We start from the raw sequence: 26,122 nt of genomic DNA on the forward strand, positions 1-26,122 counted from the left end.
CCCAGGATGTAGGCTCCCTATTTACCTCTCTTATTGTTTCTCTTGCTGAGAAAAAACTTTTAAGTTTAATTAAGTCCCATTTGTTTATTCTTGTATATAACTCTTGTGCTATGGGTGTCCTATTAAGGAATTTGGAGCCCGACCCCACAATCTGTAGATCGGAGCCAACTTTTTCTTCTATCAGACGCAGAGTCTCTGATTTGATATCAAGCTCCTTGATCCATTTTGAGTTAACTTTTGTGCATGGCAAGAGAAAGGGATTCAGTTTCATTTTGTTGCATATGGATTTCCAGTTAGGAATCTTTATTTAAAGAACATTTTGTAGGTGATTTTGATGCACTGATGACATTTGAGAATCATAGATGTCAACAGTATTATCTTTGTTTTATGGATGGGCCAAGGGAGAGGGGATCTAAAAATGATTTCTTTCTGTGTTCCCAGGAAAGGCTGTGTCTAAGATCAGTTTGGGAAATAGCCTTAAAGAATCATAACAAAAACACTTGTTCCTACTTATGAACACCTAATCTAATTTATGATTTATCTCATTTTATAGTGGAGAAAATGGAAACCAAGAAAGAGAGTAACACAGCTCCTCAGGGGCAGAGTCAGAATCCAGAAGCAGACTCGACTGACACCAGGTGCTGTGCTTTATTCTGGGTACCAGGGTTGTCTCCAGAAGCTGCTCTTGGGCTGGCCCAGGTGTTTCTTTGTTTTACTGACATATGGATCATTTTTTTTTGCTTCTCCACCAAGGATAACCTGCTGTCTGTTGTATAAGCCTTTGTGAGCATGGTATCTCATCATCTTCTCCATCCCCAACAGCACCCCCAACACCATCCCCAACCCTCTGTCCTTCTCCCTGGCAACTGGATTTAGGACTTGAATATCTTTTTTTCCTTCTTCCCCTCTCTTTAGTAATCATATCCTGTCTTTTGTCTGATATATTTCTTTCCTCTTTTTAAAATTCCATTGCTGTTGTTTCAGATCTCCACGCTCTCTGAATCCTTGTAAGTCCTTCTAATTAGCTTTATTAACGCCTCATTTTCTTCCTCATGTCATCTACTCTGCACTTGATAAAAGTGTTATCCTTCAAAAGTATATTTTCTGTCACTTCCTGCTCCAAACCCTAGGAAGTCCAAACTGCTCACCCAAGGTCTCCCCAAGGGGCCCACAGATACTACAGTTTCATTTAAAAATATATAACAAATTATTATTTTTTCTGTTTCCTTAATTTTATTTATTTTTAAAATTATTTATTCTAGTTTGTTATATATGACAGCAGAATGCATTTCAATTCATAGTACACATATAGAGCACAATTTTTCTTTTCTTTCTCTGGTTGTACACAAAGTAGAGTCATGTCATTTGTGTCTTCAAACATGTACCTAGGGTAATGAAATCCATCTCATTCCACTGTCTTTCCTACTCCCACACCCTCCCTTCTACTCCCTTCCCTTTGCCCTACCCAAAGTTTCTCCATTCCTCCCATGTTCCCCCATATAACTAATTATAACAAACATGCCTTTGTTTTAAAATCACTGTACAAACTCAAACTAAGCAATTTCAACATCCTACTTAATATTTGGTCTCTTAGTAAAACAATAATGAATTGATTGTCTTCAACATAATGTCAGTAGTTGATAAAAATTCAGAGTGAATCTGGACATAAAGACTTGCTCTAATTACATATAATGCAACACTTCTAGTATTTATTTAGTTTGTTTTCTTAGAAATCAATTTCTTTTTATGTAATGGTGTTTTTTTGTAATGTTCAATATTAGCTCTCAAAAGTATCTTTTCTATGCTCTCTTTGTTGTTTCAAGAAATGGTTACTTTTCTCTATCTTTCACTTGAGATAAGATTTCTAATCCAGTACAATCATTTGCACTTACTCATATCTGGTAGGTATATATAATAGTACCATTAATTCTACCAATGATCTATAATCAGCATTTAAATAAAATCTTAAACTGTTTTCGGAAATGTCTAACTCCTGAATACATCACTACTATTTCACATAATTACTCCTTAGATTATATTGACAGTTCTCTAATTTCAGATCTGATTTGTATCTATATTGTAATGCAGAACTTTAACCCACTAGTTGTAAAACTGATTTAAAATACGTGGTGCAAAACCTAGCATGGCTTTAAGTATTACTTCCTTGCAAAATGTCTTCCTGTGTGTTGGAGTGACCCTGAGTAATATACAGGCAATTGCTTTTGCTTACTTTTGTCTCAAATGCTCCTTTTTTTTTTTTTTTTTTACTTCTTGGACTGAGTTCTAGCTTGGAGGGTGTGTTAGAGTTACTTTGATGCTGACAGTGCTATTCTATTGGACAACTACCTTCTAAGTGGTGACACAGAGACCCAGCCAACCTCCTTCTGCTTTATGATTATGCTAATATCTCAGGTGGGACATTTGATGTGCTACTTGCTATAGGCCAGACCTAGAGCTGGCACACATCACTTCCACCTTTATCCTAGAGTTGGCCCTCCCATGCCCATGTGGTCCACATTTGCAGTCAACCAACCATGGATTGAAAATAATTGAAAAAAATGTGGTGTTTGCACTAATCACATATAGACTTTTTTTCCTTGTCATTTTTCTTCAAAGCATACAGTACAAAAATTATTTACACAGCATTTGCCTTGACTAGGTATTTCAAGTAATCTAGAGATGATCCACCAGGGTCCTAGAACCAATCTTCTGTGGATAACAAGAAATGACAATTGGCCAGAGCTCTGACCCTTGACCAACTTACCACATGGCATCTGGGAAATTTGGGGGTGGGGGGCACAAAGATCTATTTTTTTGTGTGTGGTAGTACTAGAAATCAAACCCAGGGCCTCACACATGCCATGCAAACACTTTATTGCTGAATCACATCCCAGGCCAGGCATAGATCTAGTTGAGCACTACTAACTTTCAAATAAAGGAGACAAGTTTCCCTCTGAGGTAGGTTAGGAGTTCTGAGCTCTCATCTTACAATATTAAACTGAGGAAGGGATCACCTGATGCATGATGTAGCCCACTGAATGAAGAATCATGTAGCTGTTGGAAAAGACAGATGTAAAGACAATGCCGCAGCATGAAGATACAATTCATTCATTTATTCAACAATTATTCATTGCTGAATATATTCATTTGCTGAATGAATAAAACATTAGCAAACAAAATAAGATGAAAAAATCCTACATTAAATGAAATATGTGCTATATAAAATATGTAGGAATAAAATACCAGAAGGAAATTTACAAATCATTAGCTCTGTAGCCCTGTTTTCTATTAGAATGGTGACATCATTGAATAATTTCCCTTCTTTCTATTTTTAATAATGAGTTCTATACTCTAAAATTGTTTTTAGCTTTCTATTATGAGAAATTTAATATGCCTATTAAAGTACTGAGAATGGTATAATAGCACCCATGAACCCATCATCCTGTACTATTAACTTATAGCTGATCTCTTTTCATAATATCCTCATTGTTATTTCTCTCTCTCTAAAATTGTTTTGAAGCAAATCCTAAAGGTCCTAAATGGACCTTTATATATATACAGAAATATATATTACCCGTATATATTTCTGTATACATCTTTAAAAGATAATTTCTAAATAAAGAGCTATAATACCATTGTCTAAACTCTTCCTAAGAATTTCTTAATATAACCAGTTGTATGGATAGTGTTCAAATTGATCCTGTCGTATGTTAATTTATTTTTGTATAGTTCATTTCAATCAAAATCTAAATAAAGTTAATGCCTTGCACATAATTGATATGCTTTAAAATCTCCTTTTGTTGCTAAGTTTCCTCTTTTTTTCCCCATCTTTGCAGTTTATCTTCGGTACAAGTAGGGAGGCTCCTGGATTTTACCTTGTTCCTCTGTTGCCAGTATTTATGACGGTTTAGTGTCTGGTTATAAAGTCTTCATAAGATTCATGACCCATTTTTTTTTTTTTGCAAGAATGCTCTCTAAATGGTGTTGTGTACATCTATCAGGAAGCATATAGTATCTGGTTATTGTCATTTTGTATTGTTGGTAGCCATTGATGCTTACTGCCTATATACAATTTTCTAATAGTCATTGTCAAAAATAAAATCAGAATCAGTTAAAATTTTAAGAATTTATTATACATAAGAAACCAGTTCTTTTTTATTGGTTGTTCAAAACATTACATAGCTCATGACATATCATCTTTCATACATTTGATTCAAGTGGGTTATGAACTGCCATTTTTACCCCAAATACAAGTTGCAGAATCACATCGGTTACACATCCACATTTTTACATAATGCCATATTAGTGACTGTTGTATTCTGCTGCCTTTCCTATCCCTTACTATCCCCGCTCCCCTTCCCTCCCATCTTCCCTCTCTACCCCATCTGCTGTTATTCAATTCTCTCCCTTGTTTTTTTCCCCTTTCCCCTCACCATCTCTTATATGTAATTTTGTGTAACAATGAGGGTCTCCTTCCATTTCCATACAGTTTCCCTTCTCTCTCCCTTTCTCCCACCCCACTTGTCTCTGTTTAATGTTAGTCTTTTCCTCATGCTCTTCCTCCCTGCTCTGTTCTTAGTTGCTCTCCTTATATCAAAGAAGACATTTGGCATTTGTTTTTTAGGGATTGGTTAGCTTCACTTAGCATAATCTGCTCTAATGCCATCCATTTCCCTGCAAATTCCATGATTTTGTCGTTTTTTAGTGCTGCGTAATACTCCATTGTGTATAAATGCCACATTTTTTAATCCATTCATCTACTGAAGGGCATCTAGGTTGATTCCAGAGTCTAGCTATTGTGAATTGTGCTGCTGTGATCATTGATGTGGCAGTATCCCTATAGTATGCTCTTTTAAGGTCCTCAGGGAATAGTCCGAGAAGGGCGATAGCTGGGTCAAATGGTGGTTCCATTCCCAGCTTTTCCAGGAATCTCCATACTGCTTTCCAAATTGGCCGCACCAATTTGCAGTCCCACCAGCAATGTACAAGAGTACCCTTTTCCCCACATCCTTGCCAGCACTTATTGTTCTTTGACTTCATAATGGCTGCCAATCTTACTGGAGTGAGATGGTATCTTAGGGTGGAAGAAACCAGTTCTTAAACTGGGAGATTTCAAACCACAAATGGTAAGAAGCACTATTCAACAGTAGTTATAGTGCTGCTTATTAAGCACAAATGAGAAAATGCATTGACTTTTTGTGTGTATGGCTATTATAAACTTACATTCCATTAAAGACAAGTAGAGCCGCATAAATTCATTTGTAACTGATTGGTTCAGAATAAAAAAAAAATGTAAGTTTCATTTATGGTAAGTGTTATGTTTTGGATATGAGGTGTCCCCCAAAAGCTCATGTGTAAGACAATGCAGGAAAGGTCAGAGGAGAAGTGATTGGATAATAGCTTTAACCTAATCAGTGAATTAATGCCTGATGGGGACTAACTGAGTGGTAACTGGAGGCTTGGGAGTGTGGCTGGAGGATGTGGTTAATTGGTTAATATTTGTATCTGGTGAGTGGAGTCTCTCTCTCTGTTTTCTGATCATGTGAGCTGCTACCCTCTACCATACTCTTTCTCCATGATGTTCTGCCTTACCTCAAGCCTTGAGAAATGGAGCCAGCTGTCTATGGACTGAGACCTCTGAAACTGATAGCCCTCAAATAAACTTTTCTTCCTCTACAATTGTTCTGATCAGATTATTTAGGCAGAGCAGCGAAAAAGCTGACTGAAACAGTTAGATAAAACATTTCAGGGAAATCAGGATCGCTTAAGTTTCAGTTATGTGGCTATAGGTGATTAGCTTAAGGACATATCCAAACTGTGTCCTCCATTTAAAATTTTCTTTAATATCATAAAATGTAAAAAAGAAACAGGTAAAAGTAATTTTCATAAAATATTTTATTTAAACCAACATATTGTACATACCATCATTTTAACATGTAATCATTATAAATATTATTGAGATATTTTACATTTAATTTACTGTCTTTGAAATTCAATGTTAATTTTACACTCCAACTGACAGATGAAGCTTATTTAAAAACTAAACATTATTAATTCATGATTGAAACATATTTAATGAGTTTAAATAATTATAGTTATTCTTAGTAACACACAATTTTCTCCATCTTTGGCCTGTAGGAACCTCTTTAAATTGGCTCTTAAGCTTTCTTGACATGATCCCAGTTGTTGACAGGTTTCTGATAAGACAAGATATTCTAGGCTCATCTTGCAAATGTTTTGCCTAAGGAATCAGCCATTCTTCCCAGAGCGCTGGTTTATTTTAGTGGAATATAGCTTTAAAGACCACAATCTTGGTGCTAGGGTTTTAATTGCTACTGGCTTAGTCACTGGTTTTAGAGTTTTTCAGAGATGGGATATATTTGTTAAAAATGTTTCATTAGCTCACTTTTGATACTTCTAATTCAAATTCAAGACAACAAGTTTGATGTAGTGTTATATGCCTGTAATCCCAGTGGCTCAGGAGGCTGAGAAAGGAGGATTTCAAGTTCTTTCTTAATGAGGTCCTAAGCAATTTAGGGAGACCCTGTCTCAAAAAAAAAAAAAAAAAAAAGGGCTCAGTGATAAAGGGCCCCTGGGTTCAATTTCCAGTACCAAGAAAAAAAAAAAAAAAGACTACAAGGTTGTTTTTTTTTTTATTGGTTGTTCAAAACATTACAAAGCTCTTGACATATCATATTTCATATATTTGATTCAAGTGGGTTATGAACTCCCATTTTTACCCCAAATACAGATTGCAGAATCACATTGGTTACACATCCACATTTTTACATAATGCCATATTAGTGACTGTTGTATTCTGCTGCCTTTCCTATCCTCTACTATCCCCCCTCCCCTCCCCTCCCATCTTCTCTCTCTAACCCATCTGCTGTAATTCAATTCTCTCCTTTGTTTTTTTTCCCTTTCCCCTCACAACCTCTTATGTGTAATTTTGTATAACAATGAGGGTCTCCTTCCATTTCCATGCAAACATAGGCACATGTATTTTTTTAATGATTATAAAATAAATTTATTTTCCTTGTTATTAGCCAAGTCAGCTGGATAGATTCCTATGACAAAAGAATGAGAGCCATTTAACTAAATAAATTTATTTATTTGTACAGAGTTTGTATGCCAATATTCTAGTTGAAATGTTTAGGACTTTAAAAAAATACCCCAGTGAATTCTCAGTTACATGTTTGAAAACAAACTTAAAGGAGAGAAATTTCAAATCCAGAATTAACTTCTTTGTAGATCCCCAAATCCAATGAATATTCCCACCCATTATTTCTGTCATTTAATTTTAATTTATTTTTGGTCTATGCCGTATAAATGAAGAATGTGTTAGTGACTTGTGGTATTTAAAAAAAATACTCTAAGATTTCCAATTTAGCCTATATCTATCAATGAGAAAATTAAAGTTTTAAAAAAATATTCACTTATTCTAATTTGAAAAAAGAACAAGTGGACCAAGATAACCAACTATAAACTCATGTCAGAAGGACAGTGTTCAACTCTCTTGTCCACTCTCTTGGCAAGGGCACTGAACACCCTCTTAGATAAATCTGGGAGCAGCACATTCACTGGCAGAGTCCCCTCCTCTATATTTTCCTCATTGAACAGCCTCTAGTGGCTGTGTTGGTGCCTACCTACATAGCTTTGGTTCACTTAAAACCTGAAACTTGGACATGAAGGGACCCTTAGAAGAAGAGATGTACAGAGGAACGGACTCTAATCTCATTGGTGAGATTGAATCATGTCTGATAACAGTCAGTCCATGCACACTCCAGCATAGGGGGAAACACAAGCCATCAACCCTGGAGGTATAGCAGTATTCACAAAGCTGGAGATAAGCAAGTTAAGACTGATTCCTGAAACTGGCAGACACAAATCAGATAAGACTTTCACTTCAAATTCTTAAACTCAGGGCTGGGATACAGCTCAGTGGTAGAGCACTTGCCTATCTGTGTTTGATCCCCAGTGGTGTGAAAAAAAATTCTTCACCTCACCTGGCAAGTTGGGTTTTCTAGATAAAGGGTTCCAGTTCACTGTATACTTGGGGATTACAAAGAATAGGTGCAAATGGGGGAAGATGCAGATAGCTGCAAGGACATTAACAAGAGAGGGGTAATGTGAGTGTCAAGTACTGCAGGCAGGCCAAGATGTCTGGATAATTTTAAGTCATTGAAAATAAAAAAATTAACAAGCTGTGAGGAGAGATTTCTATAATGGAATAATTCTTAAACTGTAGTGTGTTTAATCCATTAAGTTCTAAGTGTTCAATCGTGTGAACATAATATATATTCAAATATTATTTCAGAATTATAATAATAAACCACTTATTATAAGTAGTTTATTTTGTTGCTCAATTTTTTGGTGGGGACAAAAATGGACAACCTGGAATACATTTATAAGTTCCAGATTTCTAGGCCCCATCTCTAGAGATTATGATTCTTTGGTTAATATAGCAATGAGAAATGTGCATTTTAAATCCACTTCTCAGGTGATTCTCAAGGAAGTGGTCCATGGCCATGCTTTGCAAGGTACTTCTGTAGAGAGCTGGCATGGGTCCAGTGGAGCAGGTAGTAAGGCATGATGCTAACAGGTGGTGGGTCGCTAAGGACACAAGTGTGACCTCTTTGGACATTTTGGCAGTAGAAAAAGAAGAGATAAGGGAAGATAGTTGAGAAAGTGGTAGAACTGAAGAAGGAGTTTATGAGATTGGGAGATCTGAACTTGTTTATAGACAGAGAGGTAGGATCTGGTGAAAAGACGAGAAGAGAGATGAAAGGTTGGGTCAGCTAGGATTCTTGGCTGACAAGTAAGAGAATCATGAAGTCAAAACTGGCATAAGCAAAAGGAAGAGTGTTTTCAACAGCCGTTCATTGCTGTGACTGATATTTGATATGAAAAACTTAGAGGAGGAAACATTTATTTGGGGCATATGGTTTCAGAAGTCTCAGTCCTTAGATGGCAAACACATTGCTCTGGGCCCATATGAGGCAGAACATGATGGAAGAAGGCCCAGTGGAACAAGGTTATTTGGCTCATGGCAGCGTCAGGAAGCAGAGAGTGAGAGTGAGAGCAAGAAAGTGAGAGGAAGTGGCCACAGGAAGAATAAGCCTTCCAGGGCATGCCCCCAGGGATCCACCTGTTATGCCCCACCTGCGTACAGTTACCACCCAGTCAGTCCATTCAGACTAGGATGGACTGATTGGGTCACAGCTCTCATAATCTAATCATTTCACCTTCTAATATTTCTGCATTAGCAGGAGATTTTGGGACACCTCATATCCAAACCATAACACAGAATATTGGCTCATGAAATAGAAAACAGTAATGGTGAACTTCAATGCAGATCAGGACTCTGTTTATCTCTTTCTCTTGCCTGCTTTATTTTGGCTTCATTGTCAAGTCCCTCATGGTGACAAGATGGCTACCAGAAGCTGAACATTTTGAACTTCCCAGGTTTAAATTCAGCAGAACAGTGAGTGTTTCTACCAATAGCAACAATAAAAAAGTTCCATTGGTCACATCTTCAACCTGAACCAATCACCTTGGATAGGAGAATACAATGCTGTGATTGGTCAGGTTTGAGTCTAATACACCCTGTCTTGAGGTGGTAGGGATCAGTTATACCAAAGCCATGTAGACCCAGATCTGACAAGGTTTTGTGTCCTAGATTAAAATCAGGGTACTGTTACTGGAAGAAAGTAAATAGATATTGAATTTTTTAAAAGTCAGATATTATTCACTGTGAAGATAATTTATGGAACTAGGATCAAGAGCATAATTACTCTCATTTCTTTTTGTTAATTTAATTTCCTTTTTATATTGTGAAATATTTCAAACATGGAAACAAGAACAAAACTAATAAAACAGACATCCTTGCATCTATAATCTTGTTTATGAAAGGATTATTTTTAAGCCACATTTGCTTATATTTTAATCAGCTTTTTTTGCTGCTGTGACTAAAAGACCTGACAAGAACAATTTTAAGGAGGAAAAGTTTCTTTGGTTGCTTATGGTTTCAAAGGGCTCAGTCCATGGACAGCAGTCTCCATTACTCAGGGCTCTAGGTGAGGCAGAACATCGTGATTGAACAGTGTGGCAAGGGGAGGCAGTTCACGTGATCATCAGAAGGTAGAAAGAGAGAGAGGAGGAGAGAGGAGAGAGAGAGGGAGAGAGGGAGACAGTGAGAGAGTGAGAGAGAGAGAGAGACAGAGAGAGATATGCTAAGCCCAGTTCAGCAAATATATACCCCAAAGGCACACCCTCAATGACCCACATTTCTAACTACACACTATCCACTTTCAGTTAACATTCAGTTAATCCCTATTAGGGGATTAATTCACTGATTGGATTAAGGCTTTCATAACCCAATCATTTCACCTCTGAGTGTTCTTGCATTGTTTCATACATGAGGTTTGGGGGGGACACCTCACAACCAAATCATAATAGCTTAGGAAATATATTTAGGAAATATCTAATTTTTTTAAAAAAAATCTAGGGATTGAACCCAGGAGTACTTTGCCACTAAGCTCTATCCTCCAAAATCTCTCAAAATATTTTTATTTTGAAACAGAGTCTCAGTAAGTTGCTTAGAGTCTCACTGAGGTTGGTTTTGAACTTGTGATCCTCCAGAGTCTCTGTGATTATAGATGTGTGCCAGTGCCTCTGGCTGTACTATCTCATTTTAATAGATTAAAGGAAAATTTTTATCATTCAAATAGATGCAAAGCAAAAAGCATTTAATGTAATATAACACTCTTTCCAGATTAATAAAAACAGAACTCTTCACAGATTGTTAGAAGAAGTTTTCCCTAACTTGATCAAGGATACTTCTAAAAGATTAACAAACAGCATACTTAATTGAGGTTGTAGAAATATTTCTATTAGAGACAGGAATAAAGACAGGACAACTACAATTGATTCTATAGATAATGCAAAAAAAAACCCCACCCCAGATTAATAAGAAGAAAAAGATTAGAAAGACACATAGGCTCCCTTTAGATCACATCAAATATTCAAGAGAATCTACAAGCTATGAGAACTAACACATTTTTTTTATGTTCTCTGGATACCAAATTAACCTACAAAGACAATGGCATTACTTTACAAAAACAGTAATCAATCAGAAATATAATTAGAAAAAAATCTCATTGACAGTACCAATATAGAAACCTATCAAAAAATGTGCACATTTTCTGTGAGGAAAAACTTTGAGTGAAAAGCTTAATCTCTTTTGTTATGTTTCTTCTCTCTCCCCACCCCTTCTTGTCTAGTGGTTTGCATTTACCTCCTCCCAGTCTAATTGGTACCTATTCCCGAATCTTGTCTTATAATGGTTACTCAGAGTTCTTCCCTGAGTTGATAGTGGATTGTCACTGATCTCAAGGCTTGGTAGAAGACTGCCTCTGGCCTCCCACATTTTCAGGCTGCAGCTTACAGAGATTTGTAAGTAACATTTTCTTAGCATTTGTCAGTAATATTTTCTAGCCTATTTTTTTCCACTTGGGAGAGGAGTAGGGTTGTAGAAACTCCTGGCTTCTGTACCTTGTTTTGTGAAGTGTATTAAGTTCCTGTTTCCCAAGGAGCTGAGGTCCCAGCTGTCCTTTGCAGCTTCCAGGCCCAGAGCCCAACAAACTCCCAGTTTCATTTAAGATCACTCTTATTAAGCTTTGGATCTGGAATGTCCCCCAAAGCTCATGTGTTGGAAGCATGTTCCCTAATGCAATAACGTTCAGAGATGGGGCTTTTGGGCAAGGATTAGATTATGTGGGTTTTGACTTATCAATGAATTAATCCATTGATACCTGAGTGGACTGCTGGGAAGTGGGATCTAGTTGGAGCAAGTAGGTCACTGGGGATGTGCTCTGGAAGGATTTATCTTCTCCCCAGCCCCTTCAACACACTCTCTTTCTAGCAACTACAAGCTGGGCAGCTTTCCTCCACCAGGCCCTTCTCTATGATATTCTGCCTCATCTCAGGGCAAGAGCAAAAAACCTGCTGACCATAGAGTGAGAACTCTGAATCTATGGGCCAAAATAAGTCTTTTCTCTAAGTTGTTCTTGTTGGATGTTTTGGTCACAGTGATGAATATGAGTAACAACATTTAAAAGTTTTGCTTTCTTTTTATCAACGCAAATTACTTATATTTGAAATTGGTTATATACATGTATACATTTATTTTTTTTACTTTATTTCTATGCATTTGGAGTAGCAGGAATTATCAAGCACAGACTCCGAGTGAATCAACCACAGATCAGCTTCATTACTTTTCTTGGAGAACAAATGGGAGGAGGGGATGAGAAGAGATGGATTGTTCATCTTAGTGATTACTAAGAACACTAGTTCATGTAAATTTCTAATTTCAAAAGTCCTTGGGAAATGGGAAAAATGAAATAAAGGGCACATCCAGAAAGAATGAAGAAATGGGAAATTTGAAAGCCTTGGAGATGGGAAATAGGCATGGAACAGAGGAAGAAGAAGTCCTCTTTGGAGTCCCTGCCCCTTTTTGGGTCTCTTGAATTCTATCATTTTCCTTCAGTGTAAGCAAAAGCCCTTCCCTGTCACTCCTGAACACTTCCTCACCCTCTTCTCCTAAGAAAAGGAGGCAGAGGACTGAAGTTTCTTTTTCCTCATTTCCTAGTGAATTTTCACAAAGACCCAACCCAAAGATGTTCTCAGATTCAGCCAGGACCTTCCTTTTGTTCCTGAATAACTGTCTCCAGGTGAAGATACCAATTGGAAATCAACTTCTCCTTATAGTCCAGTTCAAGATTGTGCTGATAAACCCTAATTTTCTTTCTCTGATCTATCATTTTAAATTCTTACTATGTTTCAGGCCCAGAGTCCCAATGAAAATTAATAGATAAATGAAAAAGGACATTGAGCAATCACCTAGTCCTGCAGCTATGCTCGATAATAGAGATTCCCTTTGAATTGCTCTTCTAGCCTTCTTCTGTCCTTTCCCACACTGCTGCCACTCTCTGAACCAAGAATGAAGAGCCAGTTCTCTGGTTAAACAGCCAAGGTCCCTGCTCAATCCTGGTTCTCTTGTTCTACCATGAGGACCCTGGTGGTGGAAGTATCTCTGCTTTGTCTCCTGGTCATCATTTGATGAGGTCATTTGAGGAGGCCTGTACTGTCATTATGGCCACCAGTCTGTGAGAGCTTGTCTTGGGGCTTATCCAAGCTCCAGGAGGCAAACTGCAGATGGTTCTTCTATTTTTAGAACCTGGGATATTGCCCATGATTGAACCAGTGACCTGGAAAAGCCAATTCTCCCTCCAATCTCTGTTCTGACTCCCTTATTTCCCTTCGTTGTTATACCAGAGTTTCCTTTGGGCTATGGACTGAAATGAAATGACCCAGAGATAAACTGAGCTGGACTGTGGTATGGGGACACAGACCCTGACATCTCATGTACCTGCCAAGATTGCAGTCACCAAGACTGAAGGTATCACACACTAGACTGTTTGTTCTTGATATCTGTTTGTCTGTTGATGCTGGGGTCTCCCAAATTTCCCTTCATGCTTTGTTTTCTTATTAGTAAAACATTTTAAAGTATCCTCCCCAGTTTTTATGTATTTATTTATGAATTCTACACAATTCATTTGTACTAATATACATGTTATAAAGCTCATACAGAAAATAAAAGATTTATAAACTGAAATAGTTCTGAAGTATTAGAAATTCCCATGTTATTATTTTTTCTACCCTATAGATCTTCTGGCATCTCCAACTATGTGACAATCATTGTGCTTCATGGTTAATTGAGAAAATGTTCATTGGCAGCTTTTTAAATTAAAAAAAATTTTTTATTGCACTGATAACTATTGTTGATTTGAGGAATAATGTAAAGATTTTTGTTGGTTAAAGATTTTTTTAGCAATATATAATAATAAATATCTGAAATTTCTTTATTAGAAAGGTGACCATCTTTGGGTTAGGCTTTGCCTTCCCTCTGAGGTCTCTTAGAACACAAACCTTCTTGAAAAAAGTTGGAGTTGAAGCATGTTGCATCCTTTGGATTAGTACCTAAATCAGAATATTTTCCTCAGAGTCCTAGTGCCCAACAGGTAGGAAAATTCTAATAACTATTAGTTGAATGAGAGAATGAACATGGAAAGGATGTGAAAAGGAAAAATCAAGAAGAGCAAGAGGGAACTAGGGTGCCAATTGGTATCATGAATGGGAGCGTGCCCCTCTTCCTGATTTTGCTGAGGGATGGAAAAATTTTTTTCTCTTCCTGGCAGCAGTAATTCAGCATAGTATGTTTTCTTTCAGTGCAGAAATTCTCTGCTCTGAGATATTAAAGGGAATGCAGGGGAGTCTGGTTCCTTCCAGATTAGAGTCAGATCCTCTACACCCTAGCCATCTGGAAAGAGAAGCCTGTTCCTGCCTTTCTGAGTAAGCCAAGTAGAGCCACTATTACATTTATCACCTTTATTCTGTTCTTAGAGCAGCCTACAATGAGGTAGCATCTCTATTCACTGATGCTTATAGGGTATTCACAGACTCCCTTTGGTAACTTTAGGACATTTTTGTAGGCAGTAGAAGATTTCTTTTTCTAGAGAAGAGATGCATACTGAAATTCTACCCATCTAGTCGGCCTTGGGCAGGCTTTTTTTTTTTTTTTTTTTGATCCCTTCCCTCCCAAACTAGAAAGGAATGTGCACAGACTGGGCTAAGATGAGAGAGTAAGCAAGAACATTCTTTCTTCTTTATTCTCTCAATATTCTTAGAGACATTTGTAATGCATAAATACATGTATGAATGTATGTCCACAAACAGCACTAATTGAATTTGAATAGCAATGAATTTATAGATTTTCATGGGAGAATTGACATCTTTGTAACACTGAACTATGGTATTTGGGAAAATGGTAAATTGCTATGTTTCTCTATTCAGGTCTACTTTAATGTCCTCCAATTACGTATAACATTTATTATCCTATAGGTCAGCTGATTTGTTATTTGTTTAACCTTAGGAATTTTTATATTTTGTTTTGTTGTTGGATATTGGCTGTTCCTAATTGATTTTTTGCAAGTTGACATCCATAGTTTACCAAACACATTGTAGAATTGTTTTGTCAAGTTCCTCAAAAAATTCAGCTAGTATTTTGTTTGGGATTGCATTGATTAATTCTGGAAAAATTAGAGTTTTACATTTTCTACCTTCTTTATGTTTTTTAGATAAGCTTTCAAAAATTCAATAGGTTTTAGAAAGCACATCTGGGGTTAGAAGAGTCAGAAGGTTCCTGAGAGGCAGATTCAGAAGAGTGGTGGCTGTTACTCAGACTCTGGAATCATGAACAGATTTGACCAGAAGATCAACTTTGATGCACTTAAAAATTTCACGTACTGTCTTGAGACAGTAACACTTGAAGGAGGTCTATGCCAAATTTTCCCTTTGTATGTCTTTGGAGATTGTGGGGCCTGTGTTTATGTGGGCACTCATTTCATTCAGGTGGATCTGCTCTTTGCGTTGGGGTCCCTGGGATTAATGATTTGGCTGATGGGAACACCTTGAAATTGTGAAAATGAGCAGAAAAGACTGGGACTTCAGGTCAGATTTGCTCTTCTTACAGGAGTTGGCCTGGTCGCTGCTCTGCTGTGCATTGCTGTCAATCCTAGCATCCTTCCCTGGCCTTCATGGGCACAGCAATGGTCTTCACCTGCTTCCCCCTGAGTGCACTTTGGGCCAGGCACCTCTTTCTGGGAGGTATCTTGATGTCAGACATAGCCTGATGATTTGGTCTTCCCTAGGGAAACTTTCCTTTGGATCCATTTGGCTTTTTTTTTTTTTTTTTTTTTTTAAAGAGAGAGTGAAAGAGGAGAGAGAGGAGAGTGAGAGAGAGAGAGAGAATTTTTAATATTTATTTTTTAGTTCTCGGCAGACACAACATCTTTGTTGGTATGTGGTGCTGAGGATCGAACCCGGGCCGCACGCATGCCAGGCGAGCGCGCTACCGCTTGAGCCACATCCCCAGCCTCTCCACTTGGCTTTTCCAGGCAAAACTCCATAGGGGCTAGTGATCATGTGTGACTTTGCCCTTTTTGATAATCAATTCATTATTGAAAAGGCTGAAAATGTCAATAAGGATTATATCTAGCACTGTGTTGATCTCTTCTTAGATTTTATTATTCTCTTCCAAAAACTCATGATGATTTCTGGCTATATAAAAAAAAAAAGACAAAATGAAAGAGAAGTGAAATGACCATGCAGCCTTTCCCAGTTCGACTTCCTCTCCCTCCACCTCTCAGATCCACTTTGCACATGTTGCAGGTGGCGTGTTCTGTGATAATGAAAAGCATCAGAAAAGTTCACGTGCTTTGAGGTTTTCTCTATTTTTATTTATTTATTTTTGATTGAAATAACTGATTATCAGAATATAGTTTGGAGTTTGGCTTCATAAAAAAAAACTTCAATACGTTTTAAACTTTTGTTGTTAGAAGCAGGTGCATTCCTTGTTTCCTAGATGTCACAGATTTTGTTGCTATTGTGAATAATGTCTTATTTTCCATTTTTAAAGTGTTTGCAAGTCTGTAGAAATGGTGCTTTTTTTATTTTGTAGATGGGTCTTGCATTTAGTCCCCCTGCTGAACTCTTATTAGATCTCAGTGTGTCTTTGCATGTATAGGGATTCCTCATTCATGAGTATGTAATTTGAAAATCATGAAAGTTTGATCACTTTCCTTTCAACCTAAATCCTCTGATTGTTGTTATCCTAAGTTTTAGCATTAGCTGGGATATCCAGAAGTTGGTTAGTCAATATTTTTTGTGTTATTTCTAGTCTTCTTCATTTTTTGAAAACAGAATGCATTACAATTCATATTATACATATAGAGCACAATTTTTCATATCTCTGGTTGTACATAGAGTCATATTGAATATAATATTTGCTGTATATTTTGAGTATAGATACTTTACTAAATTAAGGAAATTAATTACCTTCCATTCCTATTTTAGTGAGGGGTTTTATTTTTGATATATGTGAAATTTCTATCAAGTGATTTTCTGGAGTGATTGAGAAAGCATTTGATTTTTTTCTCCCTATGAATTATGTTAATAGATTTCTGTTGTCATGTGACTTTAACATTACCAGAATAAACTTCACTTAATCATAATGCATACTTTTTATATGCTAGTGAATTCAGTTGACTTATATTTTGTTTAAGATTTTAGGATCTGTAAGTAAAAATGACTGTTGTATTATTTTCTTATCCTATTCTTGTTAAGTTTTGAATTAATCAATACTAATTGAGTAGAATGAGTTGTGTAGTTTTCACCTTTTTTCTACTTTCTGAAACATTTTCCAGATTGGAGTAACTTGTTCTTTGAAATATCATTTGTAAAACCACCTAGCCTAGGGACATTTTTTTCCCCTTAGAGTTGGGGAAGTTGTGTCTTTTCTGTTGTAGTTAACAATTTCAATTTCTTTGTGTGTGTGTGTGTGTGTGTGTGTGTGTGTGTGGTTTTTTAAAATTTTTTTAAAAATTTTAATTTGTTATATATGACAACAGAATGCATTACAATTCATATTACACATATAGAGCACAATTTTTCATATCTCTGGTTGAACACAAAGTAGAATCATATCCTTCTTGTTTTAATACATGTACTTAGGGTAATGATGACCATTGCATTCCACCGTATTTTCTATCCCTATGCCCCATCCCTTCCCCTTCTTCCCTTTTCCCCTTTGTTCTAGAGTTCATTTAATCTTCTGCCCCATCATATTATGAATCAACATCCTTAAATCAGAGAAATCATATGGCATTTGGTTTTTTGGGATTGGTTAATTTCACTTAGCATTATATTCGCCAGCTCCATCCATTTACCTGCAAATGCCTTGAGTTTATTCTCTTTTAATGCTGAATAATATTTCATTGTATATATACCATATTTTCTTTATCCATTCATCTACTGAAGGGCATCTATATTGGTTTCACAGTTTAGTTATTGTGAATTATGCTGCTATAAACATTGATGTGGCTGTGTCGCTGTAGTATGCTGTTTTTAAGTCCTTTGGGTATAGACCGAGGAGTGGGATAGCTGGGTCAAGTGGTGGTACCATTCTTTTTTCAAGGATTCTCCATACTGCTTTCCATATTGGCTGCATCATTTTGCAGTCCTACCAGCAATGTATGAGTGTGCCTTTTTCCCCACATCCTCGCCAACACTTATTGTTGTTTGTGTTCTTAATATCTGCCATTCTGACTAGAGTGAGATAAAATCTTAGAGTAGTTTTGATTTATATTTCTCTAATTGCTAGAGATTTTGAACATTTTTTCATATATATATATATATATATATATATATATATATATATATACATGTTGATTGCATATTTTCTTCTGATCAATGAGGTGAATAGAGAACTTATTAATTGAGAATAAATTCTTACCACAGGCACGTCAGATAGAGCACTAATCTCTTGAATATATAAAGAACTCAAAAGTCTTAACACACACACAAAAAAACCCCCAAATAACCCAATCAATAAATGGGCCAAGGAACTGAACAATTTCAGATTCTTTGTGGTTTGTTTATCCTCATTTTTCTTTGGCCAGTTTTATATTTTTCTATCAATATTTCTATTTTGTCTTGATTTTCATTTTATTAGTGAATATTTGTATGCATAACACTCTTTTATGACTCTCTTCAAGTTTTTTCCTTCTTTTATTCTTAATTTTTATATTTTTGCATCTTTTTTATCCTTGATCAGCTTCTGCTGAAGGTTGGTACATCATCACAATCTTTTTGAAGGTCCATTTTGGGTTTTATTACTCTTATCTATTTTGTAGTTAATGCTGCTGTTGTAATCATTCTTTTTAAATATTTTCAGTTGTTGATGAAACCTTATTTATTTATTTGCAGTGTTGAGAATTGAACCCAGTGCCTCACACATGCTAGGCAATAGCTCTACCACTGAGCTACAACCCCAGGTCCTGTTGTAATCATTATTGTATTGAATTTTGTCCTCAGCTTCACTTTCTTATTTTTATGTATTTGGTCTGTTTTTCTTTCTCTAACATCTTCAGCTGAAACCTTAACTCATTTGCTTTTGATAGTTCATTTTTTTCTGGTAAATGTATTTAGAACCAAACTTTCATTCTTAGGGTTGGTTTTGCTGTCTTTCTAGATATCTGGCCTGCCTTTTTTTTTTATCATTATCATTCATTTCTAAGTATTTTATTATTTCCATTATGTTTTCTTATTAACCCAAGGATTATTAGCATTTTCAGATTATAAGTATTTAATGATATTTTTATTAATAATTCCCAATTTTATTCCTTTGTATTATGATAATAAAGTGTATAATGATCATAGGGCAATTTATTGAAGTATTGAATTTCTCACTGTGATCTGATAAATGCTGATTTTTGAATGTGTTTTTTCTTCTTATTGACTGATAATTGTAAAGTTCTCCTATAATATGTACTTTGAGTTTATGAACCAAACCATTTAAATCTTCTTCATCATTGCTTGCTCCATCAGTTTCTTAGATGGTTGCAAAAATACTCTAACTCCAGTTGCTATGTGTTTCTCTCTCTACTTCTGTTAGTCATTGATTTGGCATTGTGCAGCTATGTGTTCATGTGCATATATATTCATATTGTTATATCTATCTGTATGATTGCCTTTTGCCTTGAATTCAATGTTGCTTGATAGTAAATTTGTTCCTTGTTTTTATTTGGCTCAAAATTGCCTCAAATATTTTTTCTATCATTTTACTTGTGACTTCTCTGTCATCTCTTGTTGAAAACATATTGCCAGATATTACTTTAAACAACAGCAGACACAGTGTCTATCTTTTGATTAGTGAGTTTAATCTGATTATGGATAGTATGGGTTTCCTAGAGTCACCATAACAAAATACCACACACTGGGTAGATTACAATAACAAAACTATATTTCTGGCTCCCAGTTCTGGAGCTTAGCAATCTGAAATAAGGGTGGCAGAGCCATGCTCACACTAAACTCTTTAGGGAAATTCTCCCTCGCCTTTTCCTAGCTTCTGGTTGTTTGCCAGAAATCTCTGGCATTCCTTGGTTTGCAGGCGCATAACTCCAGTCTCTGTCTTCATTACCAATGATGCTCTCCTTGTGACTCTGTATTCATATGGCACCTGTGTATTTCTATAAGAACATCCGTCCTATTGAATTAGGAGGCCACCCTACTCCAGGGTGACTTCTCCTCCTCCTTCTTCCCCTCCTCCTTCTTCTCCTCCTCCTTCTTCTCCTCCCTCTCTCCTCCCCCCCCAACCCAAGGCCTCGGGCATGCCAGGCAAGTGCTCTACCATTGAGCTATCCTCAGCAACATGACTTCCTCTTAATGACATCTGCAACTACCCTATTCCAAGTAAGGTTACAATCTAAGGTATTAGGGGTTAAAAATTCAATATATTTTTTGGAGGGACACAATTCAATTCATAACCTAAATTATGTAAATAATTCTATATTAGGATTTATTTCAGCTGTCTTATTTCTAGTTTATACTTAACATATTTTACTTTTCTCTTTTTCTCTCTTCTTTCTTATATTTTATTAGATAGAATTTTCTTCTGAGGACTTGAAAATTTTGAATTTTATTCTTTATATTCTTGGTAGTTAAAACTAACTCTAGCAATCATATTTGTGCTTATTTTTTTCTCATTAATCCCAACCAGTATTGTATGTGTGTGTATATGTATGTCTGTGTATATCTATTTATATAGATATAGATCAATCTATATCCCCATATATTTATTGATACAGATCTATCTGTTTAGATAGATATGAATATCTTTTGTGTGTGTGGCACTGGGGATTGAACCCAAGGGCACTTTACCACTGAGATACAGCTCCAGCCCTTTATGAAACAGGGTCTTGCCAAGTTGCCAAGGATGGCCCCAAACTTCCCATCCTCCTGCCTCAGCCTTGCAAGTCACTGGGAATATAGCCACGTGCCACTGTTCTTATATATTTCTTTATAATAAAAGAAATATCTCACCTGCCTCTGGCTTCTCCTCATAGCCACTGTGGTTCATTCACTGCCCACGGCTTGTCATGCTGGAGGTGCACAGGTTTTATTTCTAGGTGGTATGAGTGCTTTTGTACTCTCTGTCCCTCCTTGCTCTCCTTTTCTCTCCTTCCTTCTTCTTCCCTCTTTTTTATACAGTACTTGAATTAACTTTTTGATATTATGAATCCACACTCATTTTCTTTTTGTAGCTCTTTGTAGCATCATGAATTTATTTCTCTTCTAACTGGAGTACATTCTCTGGAGTGTTTTCAAAGAGAGTTTTGTGTGTTAACTAGTTCTTTTATGCCGGCAATTACTTTTATGGCATCCTCTTATTTAATTTTTTTCTGAATATAGATTGGAGGTTTGAAGTTCTTTAGTACTTAGAAAATATTATGCACCTGTCTTTTTGCCTCTATTGTCACTGTTGAACAGAAGCTGCATGTCAATCAGATTCTTATTCCTTTATGAGTGATTGTCTCGTTTTCTTTGGCAGCTCGTACAATTTTGCCTTTTTCTTTGTGTTTTTAAATTTTCATATAATGTGTTTTATTATATTTATCTTACTTGGCATTCCTTGAGCCCTTTCATTCTGAGGTATTTCATCTTTCCTAATCCTGGAAATTTGGGGGTTATTTTTTCTTTGACATTTCCCTTTCTTCACTTTTTTTTTGCTTCAAGACATCCTATTGTACAGGGATGACACTTGTATTTTATTCTTCAGAGCTCTGAATTCTGTTCTTAGGGGAGGAGAGAACTCTCTGGGCTTGCTGATCTCTTGCACCTGCTGTCTCCTGCTCTTTAGCTGCCAGGCTCAGTTACTTCCTTGGTGCTTCTCACATTTATTCTGTGAGAATCTGGAGCTGCTGTCTTTCTATCCTAAAGGGGCCAAGGAGGGTCACAACCAATCCAGAAACTATGATGGAGCATAGATCACCTCTCAAAGGCCCCCTCCCAGTGTGGTGCCTGACCCTCTTCTGCTGTGAGCTGCCCCTTCCTCCCCATATCAGATAGGAACCACCTTTTGTCTCCCTGGAGCTCCACAGTCTTATTGGGGCTTCTCAAATCTCTGCTTTCCTATTTACTTCTGAGCTTGGAAGAGAGGAAACTCACAACCCATTTGCAACTCCACACCTCCACCTACTGTGCTACCTTTAACTTCAGAGTCTCCTGTGCCCCACCCCAGCCCACGTCTGGAGAAAGATTGTCCACATCTTACCATTGCCTCTTCAAGCAACAAGGATGTATCTTCCTTTGGTCTACCAAATTAGTAACTGCTTCGTCATCTGCTTTTCATCCTCAAAACTCTTCTAAAGGGTCTGTTCTACTGTTGACTCCTCTTCATTTCATATTATCTGGGTGTCTAGACTTTCTTCCTGCATTATCCTCATGTTCATGATATTTCATGAAATGGAGAAATAGGAGCACTTGGCTATCAAAGCATGTTTAAACTGAAGTCTTCCAAAAGGAAATATTTAGACAAACAAACTGATTCGCAAGTTCATGTTGAAAAAAAAAATATGAAACAATAAGCAAGAAAAATTGGAGAATGAGAAGGAACTTGATCTATTTTAACATATTTTAGAGCTATAGGAAATAAAGCAGTAGAGTACTGGCAGCAGAAAAAAAATATTACAATAAAGTGAGGTTTGAGAAGGAGAAGCACACAAGTACATTTGGCCCTCTGCACCTGTATTCAACTAACTGACGATCAGGAATATTTCAGTTGATGATGAATTGTATATACAACAGTGCTTACCTAATCACAGCATAGTTGCCTTTTATGTAAATTCTATGATATGTGTGAACTGCACCCTTATGATATTCATACAATGACAAAATGACCTAACAATGCATTTCTTTTAATTCCCATTATTAAAAGATTTATGACTGTATATGGGAAGATGTGCATAGATTATATGAAAATACTATATGCCATTTTATATAAAGACATGAACATCCATAAATTTTGGTATTTTCAGAGTATTCTGAAACCAATCCCACACAGATACTTAGGATAACTGACTGCTCATGAATATTAATAATTATTTCAAATCTGTAAGGAAAATATGAACTTTTCAATATCTATTGCTGGGTCAACTATCTGTCAGTTTAAAAACAAAATTAATGTGATCTTCTATTTTGGGTTGAATTAAAAAAAGATTTGCACCTGAACATATTCAATAGAATTTGCATCTAGTACCAGTGAATGTGACTGTGATGGTTAATTTTATGTGTCAACTTGGCTGCTACGGAGCCCAGTTAGATGGTCAAAGGCTAGTCTGGATGTTGTAGTAGGGTATTTTGTAGATGTAGTTAACATTACAAGCATTTGTCTTTAAATAGAGCAGATTATCTTTCATAATGTAGGTGAGACTCATCTGATCTGTTGAAGGAAAAAAACCTGATATTTTCTGAAGAAAAAGGAATTCTGCCTCAAGACTGTTAATATAGAAAACTGCCTGTTTCCAGCCTACTGGCCTGCCCTATAGGTTTTGTACTTAAGACTGTAACATCAACTCTGACCTGTTTCCAACCTGCCACATTTTGGATTTGCCAGACTCCATAATTGCTTGAGCCAATACCTTAAAAATCTCTCTTTCTACCTACCCCATCCACACCTCTATGTCTCTAGAGAATCCTGATTGTTACAGTATGAGTGATGTTCTTGAAAGAAGAAAACCACCATGTGAAGACAGATACACAGGGAGAATGACAGAGATGACAGAGATGGAGATTGGAGTGATGTGGAAGCAAACCAAGAAGTGCCAAGGATTGCCTGTCAACACCAGAAACCTAAGATGATGCAAGGAGGGTGTTAGGTTTGAATATGAGGTGTCCCTGGAAAGGTCCTGGGTACGTGCAGGAATGTTAAAATGTGAAGTGATTAGATTATGAGAGCTGTAACCTCATCAGTCCATCCTAGTTTGAATGGACCAAGTGGGTGCTAACTGCAGGCAGGTGGGGAAAGACTGGAGGAGGTGGGTCCTTGGGTGTTCCTTTGGGGTTTCTATTTTATCCCTGATTCTCAATCTTCCCTTCTCCCTCCTTCCTTCCCTCTTTCTCTGCTTTCTGGCCATCATAAGCTGAGCAGCTTTCCTCCACTAAACCCTTTGGCCATGATGTTCTGCCTCACCTTAGGCCCAGAGCAACGGAGTTGGCTGATTTCTGAATCCATGAGCCAAAATAAACTTTTCTTCCTCTAAGTTGTTCTTGTCAGGTATTTTGGTCACAGCAATGAAAAGCTGACTTGTTCTACTCAGAAGATTCTACTCAGAGTCTCAGAGGGAGTGGTGGCCCTGTTGTCACCTTAATTCTTAATTCTTCTACCTTCCAGAACTGTGAAAGAATAATTTCACCCAGTTTGTGCTACTTTGTTACTAAGGAACTAATGCAACCCCTTACCTAATATCACATGTAGAAGGGATTAAACAGGTAAATGTGTATACAAAAACTATAAAATTGTTTGAATAACAATAAGGATAATATGCAAGTTGATTGCTGAGCATCAGGCAAGTGCCCAGGGACCATCATCTTGGTTTTGCAAATAAGCAAACAGGCATGGAGCCAGCAGGAAGATCTCAATCCAAGAAGTCTGAATTCAGATCTGCAATAAGGGGGGTGGGGAGTAATGGCAAGGGGAGATCTCTGCTAGGAAGGATACAAAATCAAAAGAAGAAAAATTGACAGCTTAACTACAGGAAAATTCAGGAACTTAATAGAACAAAGGCAACACTGGGAGAAAATGTTTTCAAAATATCTAATTGACAAAGGAAATAGCTACTATAAATCAGAGGAGAAAAATCAAATAGTCTAACAGTCAGTGACTGAGGACATACAGAGTCAATAAAAAGAACACACATACAATGACCAAGAAGCACATATTTAAGCATAAATAATCAGGAAAATACAAATTTAAACAACATACTCCTCTTTGCTCTTTAGTTGTAAAGAGTAACATGGTTGATAATGCTCAGATTTACCAGAGGTATTCTCCTACACTATTTGTAGAATGATAATTTGATCAGGACTTCGGGGTACATAATTTCACAAAGCATAGAAAAATAAAAAATGTACATACCCTTAATTCAGCAGCCCCACCCCCCACTCCATATGCACGCTAAAATTCTACATCAGTCAGGGTTTATGATTACAAAAAGCAGAAATGGATTCTGGCTGACTTAAGCAGAAAATAAACTTAATGGAAAAAATATCTGGCAGTTGTTGGAATTGATGGAAAGGCCTGGTACTCAGGTTCAATCATATAGCAGGGACAGTGTTGATTGAGGAGCTGGTGACACAGTGAAACTCAGCTCAGGAGTGGTTTATGTGACCCACTTTGATTCTATGTGACCACTGGCTCTGTCACCACTAGAACATGTGGTCACTCCTTCTCTACTCTATCATCACTGCAGCTGCCCCCAACAGACTCCAATTGTCCTGGGGCTTTTGCCTCAATCTTCAGATTCACAACCCAGGTGAATTCTGATTGGTCAAACCTAGGTCATCTATTTATTTATTTTTTATTTTTTAGTTGTAAATGGATCTTTTATTCTATTTATTTATTTGTATGCCATGCTGAGGGTTGAACCCAGGGCCTCACACATGCCAGGCAAGTGCTTTACCACTGAGCCACAAGCCCAGCCCTGAGGTCACCTATTCTGATCTGATACCATGAACAGAGCTAGGGCCCATATGCTTCTTTTTGCTTTCAAAATACAGGTAGGAGCCTACTACTCTCACAGATTTATATCCAAAATGGGAAGAATATTTGTATGAAGAGTAGCCAAGGCCAGAAAATACCTATGAATGGATCCATTATTGTGATTACCCAAGATTTATCTACAATCATTTAATTATATTTACTAACACTCCCTTACCAAAAAAAGAAAATCTGGCTATCATCCATATTTTCCTAGATATAAACCAAAGCCCTAAGCTTCTTTCTAAAGTGAGAAAGCCCAGGGTCCCATCAATTACCACATTCAGATCTTCAGCTGGGAGTGTCCCATCTCCAATTTTTACTACTCCATCTCTGAGTTCTATAAACTCTAGTGCTAGAACCAGCTCAAACCAGGAATTCTGTGAGTGGTCGTTAGACACAGCCATA

At 36.9% G+C, this 26,122-nt stretch overlaps 1 protein-coding gene and 1 pseudogene across 8 annotated transcripts in view; both read left to right on the plus strand.

Moving 5' to 3' along the window:
• Positions 1-13,304: 13,304 nt before the first annotated feature.
• The window catches only part of DRD2 (dopamine receptor D2), a 198,352-nt gene continuing 185,534 nt past the window's right edge, over positions 13,305-26,122 (plus strand). For all 7 annotated transcript variants that reach the window (XM_081281183.1, XM_081281190.1, XM_081281189.1 and 4 more), the window contains exon 1: positions 13,305-13,459. The gene's annotated coding sequence lies outside the window, so the exon portion shown is untranslated. The remainder of the gene's footprint in view (positions 13,460-26,122) is intronic.
• Positions 15,313-16,222, plus strand: LOC308641665 (bax inhibitor 1-like; annotated as a pseudogene). Its single transcript has 2 exons — positions 15,313-15,820; positions 16,031-16,222. The product of its transcript is annotated as a bax inhibitor 1-like (transcript).

This window comes from Spermophilus citellus (assembly GCF_964194105.1).
Source record: "Spermophilus citellus genome assembly, chromosome: 2".
NCBI lineage: Eukaryota > Metazoa > Chordata > Mammalia > Rodentia > Sciuridae > Spermophilus > Spermophilus citellus.